The sequence below is a fragment of the Limulus polyphemus genome, unplaced genomic scaffold (assembly GCF_000517525.1).
Source record: "Limulus polyphemus unplaced genomic scaffold, Limulus_polyphemus-2.1.2 Scaffold841, whole genome shotgun sequence".
Lineage (NCBI taxonomy): Eukaryota > Metazoa > Arthropoda > Merostomata > Xiphosura > Limulidae > Limulus > Limulus polyphemus.
In genome coordinates, this window is record NW_013666451.1 from 261,822 (window position 1) to 268,422 (window position 6,601).

General features: G+C 36.1%; 1 protein-coding gene across 2 annotated transcripts in view; it reads right to left on the reverse strand.

Moving 5' to 3' along the window:
• LOC106460816 (5-oxoprolinase-like) overlaps window positions 1-6,601 on the reverse strand; it is a 356,751-nt gene that overhangs the window by 222,107 nt on the left and 128,043 nt on the right. The window lies entirely within an intron of this gene.

Genomic DNA, 6,601 nt, shown 5'->3' on the forward strand with positions numbered 1-6,601 from the left:
GCTGTCGTAACAATATGTAACAAATAACACTTTCTTCTGTAGTTTAGTGCTGCATGACTTAAATATAAGTCATAATCACTAATTATCCTGGATAACAGTGTTAATCAAAACAAGTGCTAACTATCCCACTCATTAATACTCAATCTTTGATGAAAATAGTTTTATATGTAAAATGTTATTTGTATAAGCTCATGATTTTAGTCAAGCATAATGTTATAAGAATTTTATCTATCACATGATAATTTCTCCTGCACATGAGATATATGTTGTCTTTTTAGTCAGTGGTTCTGCAGGATACTGTTGAAAATAAGAAGCTGTATTTGACACACACACACACAGTATAATTCTCCTGAAATACCATATTTTTTGTCGTTAAAGTCTTCCTACAATATAGTATTTGACATGATATAAAAAACTATTTAGTTTAGTTTAATATATTTTTGTAAGTGAATATTTTATCACTGTTTAGTTTTTGTTATAATAGGAGTTAAAAGCAGATGATTGTAAGAAATTATGTTAATAAGTCATTGATTTTGAGACTATTGAACATTGCAAGCAATACATATAATATAGAGATTTCTAGAAGACCAGATGATTAAGTGATAAAGATATAAATAGTGTCAGACAAGTAAAGTTACAGGCAAGAAAAAGGTAGGTGTGAAGTTAACTACCGTAGAATTGATAGGCCTATTGATTAACATAGACCTAAGGTTTCATATGTTAGAGTAAGACTAACAGTAGAAAAGGAGATAAAAGGAAAAATTATTCTGTCAAAGCGTGGTTCTAAGGTAATTGAATCAGCCTGAGTGCACTTTGACAAAAGGAACAGAGGATTACAGTAACTCATGCCACAACTGTAAGTGAATCATACACAAAGTACTAGTGCAATAGTAATAGAGAAGATAGTTCAGCTTGTCAACTGAAATTCTAAAGTAATTGAATAGGCCTAAGTGGACTTTTGACAAGAAGAAGAGAACTATAGATATATAGTGTTTATGATATGCCTATAATCTCTATAGGGTGAAGAATTTGTTGTACATACATTTAACTTGTTCTGAATATATATTATTTTGAAAAAAGTGAAGTGCATGCTGTTCATTTATCGTTGAATTTATCGCTAAAAAATCACTGTAGAAGAATCCTAAGTCGAACAACAAAATAGTATATATTTATACTATTAAGAAGTATAAGTAAAAGACTTTTATTTTGACACTTGGCAAAAGACTTATATTTTTAAATTCTGACATACATAAAAAGAAATATAATTTCGAAAATAGGTTTACATAAAAGTGTTATCTGGTGTAATCTGTGGTTATTCTACAATAGTACAAACATGAAAACTATCAGAAGTTTGTTTACATTTAATACTTGACAATTTAAAAGCTTTTTCAACATTATCAACAGACTCTCCAAGATTTACGTAAGTACCAGATATTTGTAAATTTCTCATAAGTTCTTCTTCCTAAGCTTGAATGCAAATGATTCTGATATCATCATCCTCACAAGCAAACTTAAACTAACTCTTCTAATAATGCAGAAAATCCATAACACCACCTAAAAACAATTAACACCTACTGTTCAAGTAATATACCAAGACTACACACCTATACATGTGTGCATACAATAGCAAGCGTTGTGTAAGGACCCCCCCCCCCCCAAAAAAAAGCTCTAATAATCACACTTTAATCAAATAATTTGTTCATGCTAATATAGTTGTGTGTTACTGAATATTTTGAGTTTGTTAAGCAATGTAGACCACAAAATTACACCCTAACCTAACTTACAACAATAACCTTCCTCAACAACATGCATAATCATGACCATTACACTGACCCCAAATAACAACAAAGGAAGTACAGGCTTCCCAGTCACATTTCATAAAAATATAGACTAAAACAAAGGTGTCTGAATGAAAGATAATTTTTTATAAGATTATCAACTGACTACATATGGGCTTAATAAGTTTTTCAGTAGTTTCAGACACAAAAACACTTTTTTCAAGCATTACCATTCAAAATACAGATGATTATTATAATACATTTATATAATTATAAATAAGTCAAGCATTTATTTTCAGATTATGTTGATTCTTTACCATTACTCCACAGTGACGACTGTCCACCTTGCATACATCATTCATTAACCAGGTCACTTATTCACCTGACATTATATTCCTTTATAATTTCAGTGGTATTCAACTTAATTATTGCAGTATGATTCCAAGATACTAGTACACCTTCATTATCCAAATTACAGTAACTAACAATATACTATTAAAGTACAATCACAGTAACAGGTAACTGTAGTCCAGTCATTGAAAATTCTGTTCATACACAATGTTACCTCTCTTACAAAACTTAAACAGCAATCATACCTAAAAGAATAATTCAAATCTGAGTTTACTGTAAAACAAAAAATAATTAAAGCTTATGAGCACCATATAACCAAAAATGTTCAAATAACATAAAAGCATCAAATTCAAAACTCCTTAAGGAGGCCTAAAACATAACTATGAAAAACCTCCACCACTATTACATTTTTAGCATTTTTGTACAAACATGGTTAAAAATATTTGACAGTAAATATCACCCAATTAATATCTGACTTTTTTACCAACATATCAAGTGTGCATTTTTTAACATATTTAAGCACCATTTTGACATTTTTCATACCTTGTGGTATCCAGAAGTTAACATTTTCTTAAATTGAAAATGTATTTCCCATAATATTTACCTCCATTCACACTTCAGCTATTATTTGAATGCAAGGGATTCCTTCCTTTGCACATCTGAGCATTGGTCTGATTTTTTTTCTCACTTGCTCCGGTCTGACCACTTAATTGCCCTTGGCAATATCTGTCTCATGACACTTTCTGCCTATATCAATGTGCCTGGTACTATATATGAGCACCTCATTCAGATAGTATTATCACTTTTTCGAAACTGACCCAATGTGCAGTCTTCAACACCAGCTCTTACTGGGAAGGAAGGGTGGGAGAGGAGGTAAATATTATTGGAAATACATTTTCAATTTAAGAAAAGATTAACTTCCATAACATACTTACCTCTTCTCACACTACAGCTAGAATCACTGATAAAGTGGAGAAGCCAGTGAGGGCATTATTCATACAAAAGGCACCTGCATAAATCATGGGCACACCCTAATGGGGGAGCCTCACTACATCCAGAACAGGTATGTTCTTTACCCAGAATTTAATTCATGTACTATGGATGGAATTTTATATTATCTGTCATCACTAATGGACAGGCCCCAACCAGACAGCCAAGGTTCCACTACTCCAGGTAGGAATTATAGAGCCATACTCCCTATATACATTGGTGGCTAGGGAATTTGGACAACAATATATATACTTGTAAGTGGATCCCAACCTGTAGCTATAGAGTGATGCATTCTGAGCCACTGGAATCATAACGAGAAGGTAAACAACACCAAAGAGGACAAACCATCTCTTCACCTGAAGATGCCTGAAAGGCAAAATCCCAAACTCAGAATGATTTGATCCTGTATGCCATACACAACCTGAAGAAACAGAACTAATCCTGTATGGAATTATGAACACTCATACTCACTCCCCAACCATGTAGGCAAATTAAATTCCACTTGTCTGCATAATTATGAGGAAGAAGTAGAACAAACTGTGCTCAACCAAGGACTTGGGATGATACCAATCTGCATTTGAAATTACAAGGAGACAATGCACCCTCTTCCATGAACAATGTACTGAACCAATATTGATCAAAAATAAGGGTCACACTCATCCCAACCAGTTAGCTGATAATCAAATCTAAACCAGTATTATGAGTAGTCTCCCACATAGGTTGGTGCCAACATATGTGAAAAAAATAAACATCAAGGATCTTGGGTAGGAAAGCCCTCAACTTCTCCCTCTTCTCTAAGAGTGGAAGAAGTTCACTCTAACACTCTGGAGGAATAATCTCTGACCACCACCCCAGTGACTGGAAACCAGGTGTGGTAAGGACTCCTTAGCTCCACTAGTAGAACCTGGGGAGTGGAGGGGGGTTAATGAATGCTGGAGAGCCCTGAGGAACAGTTCTCTGGAAACAGTGTAAAAGTTGAACCGAGTTCTCTAAATTTGTAAAAGGAAACTGACCACGATTTACTCAATCCAATGATTGGCAGGGATGGGCAAGATCCTCTTATTCTTTACTCATGATAGTCCATGAGTGGCAGTCCAGCATAATATAATAATACCACCTAGTCAGCCCCTAGATGGTCTTATGGAACACCTCATTTTTACAGAGCCTGTTGCAACCTGTATAAAGTATATTGAATTAGTGATTGCTAGTACAGAAATAGTTTAATAAAAACACACCTGCCTGGGCAACACTCACCATAGAGTGGGATCCTGTGAAAAAGAGGTAAGGAACCCTGGAAAATAAACAAGAAACAATATTACTAATGAATATACACCTTATAGTCTAGTAGATGTGTTTAAGATAGCTAAAGGGGGTAGTTGAAAACCCAAAGAGGAAGATACTGCCAAATCAGGCAAATAATGTGAGATAAATGTATTGGAGGAGGTCCACATACCAACCCATGCAATGTCCTCCAGGGGGATATTCAACAGGGCCGCTAAGGACAGAAAAATGTAATGAATCTGATAAGACATGACTCACAGAAGTCTCCTCATCACCAAAGAGAGCCCAGAATAAGCAATATGGATCAATTTCCATATCCACCTCTACAAAGTAACTGGGGATAAATCCTGGGAAACTGAATGATCTCAATGAATAAAAAGTCATTGTCTAGCACCTCTTAAGGCATTAGTGCAGGCAAAATAATACTTCAAGGCCCTCACTGGACATGAAATATTGGAATCTGATTGGTCATACAAGTGAGAAATAGTGGTCAGATGAATCTGTGAATAGGATGTATCCCCTTCCCTGGCTGCCAGTGTCTTAAGTAAGAAGAATGTGTCCGGAAATAGGAGAACGTAGGTGGAATGATAAAGTGTCTTGTGCACCTGCAGCATAAACAACTCTAACCGGCAATGTCTGGAGGACAGCAGCAACAAAAAATAAACCTTAAGGGAAAGGTGATAGATAATACATAAGGCTAAGCACTCAAATGGATGTTGAGAAGGAGCATGAAATACCACCTTAATATACCAGTTAGATAACTGAAATGGTTGCTTGGGACAAAGAACCCAAAATGACTTAAGGATGTCAGAGAGCACTGGGGACTCAAATAATTTTTTTCTCAAGTATCTAAATGTAATCGATAAGGCTGCCTTATATAAGGCAATTGTGGAAGATGTAAAAACCCTTGTCAAAGAGCCAGGTCAAAAAAGGAGTTATGGTTGGGCCTTCTGGATGAAGTAGGTTCAACCTCCTTGTCATACACCTCTTTTGAGATGAAGGATCTGAAATGACTTGAGGAGGCTGGGAGAGCTCTGGGGACTCAAAGAATTTCTGTCTCTTCAAGTATCTGAAGGTAGTCAATAAAGCCACCTTATATAAGTCGAATGTAGAAAATACTAAAAGCCAGGTAAAAAAATGAGCTATGGTTAGTACATCTGGACAAAGTGGGTTCAATCTCCTTGTGAGACACCATTGTCAATATGTGTGCCCTTTCCATTGATAAATGTCCATCATGGGGCTATGCAAAGACTGAGACAGATACATGGCAACCTTAAAAGTTAAAACCTGATGCCATGAAAGGGCCATATAACCTCCATGCATGAAACTTAAGCATCAGGATGGCTGGGTGTATGATGTCAGATTATGACTCCCTCAACAGAGATGGCCAAAGAGGAAATGGAAAAGGTGGGCACTCCTAAAAGTACTGCACAAGTGGAAACATGGGTTGACCCGGCCAATCCAGTGCTGTTAACATAATCCAACAAAGGGTTGGAACAAATTACAGCTAGTACCTTGGGTAACATACAAATCATTGGGAAGGCATAGAGGTGCAATCCCATCCAGTCCTGACTGAATGCATCTATTGCCAATGCCCGAGGATGAGGTACTAGAAACCAAAATGCTTTTAGTTCAATGTTCCAATGAGTGGCAAACACATTGATCATCAGTCTCCTGAACTGAGAACAAATCCAACAGAAATGCTCGCGATGCAGCATCCATTCTGTCAGGAGAATCCAGTTAGGTCAAGACCATTGATCTGCCACCAAATTCATCATACCCAGAACATGGCAAACTAGTAGGAAGATATTCTTTTACCAATGAATAGTGGGATTGACCATCACATTATAACACCCCCACAGCTGAAAGGGTGAGCATGTTTGGTGGAACAGGGATTTGAATCCGTGACCCTCAGATTGCAAGTCAGGCCCCCTGGCCATACAGGGCCAATGATGAATTGGAATTGTAAACAAATAATACATTGGCATGGTAACAGTCTGTTATACATCATATCACTGGGTGTAAACAGACAATACATTGGCATGGCAACAGTCTGTTATACGTCATATCATAGTTTAATTAACTTTAAAAGCAATCAGAATACAACATTTTTCCTTTGCTTTTGTTACATCTCCGTTCATTTGTTAATTTTCCGTAAATTCGTTCCAACGAAACTTTAGCGACACAAGTCCTTTCTTAAA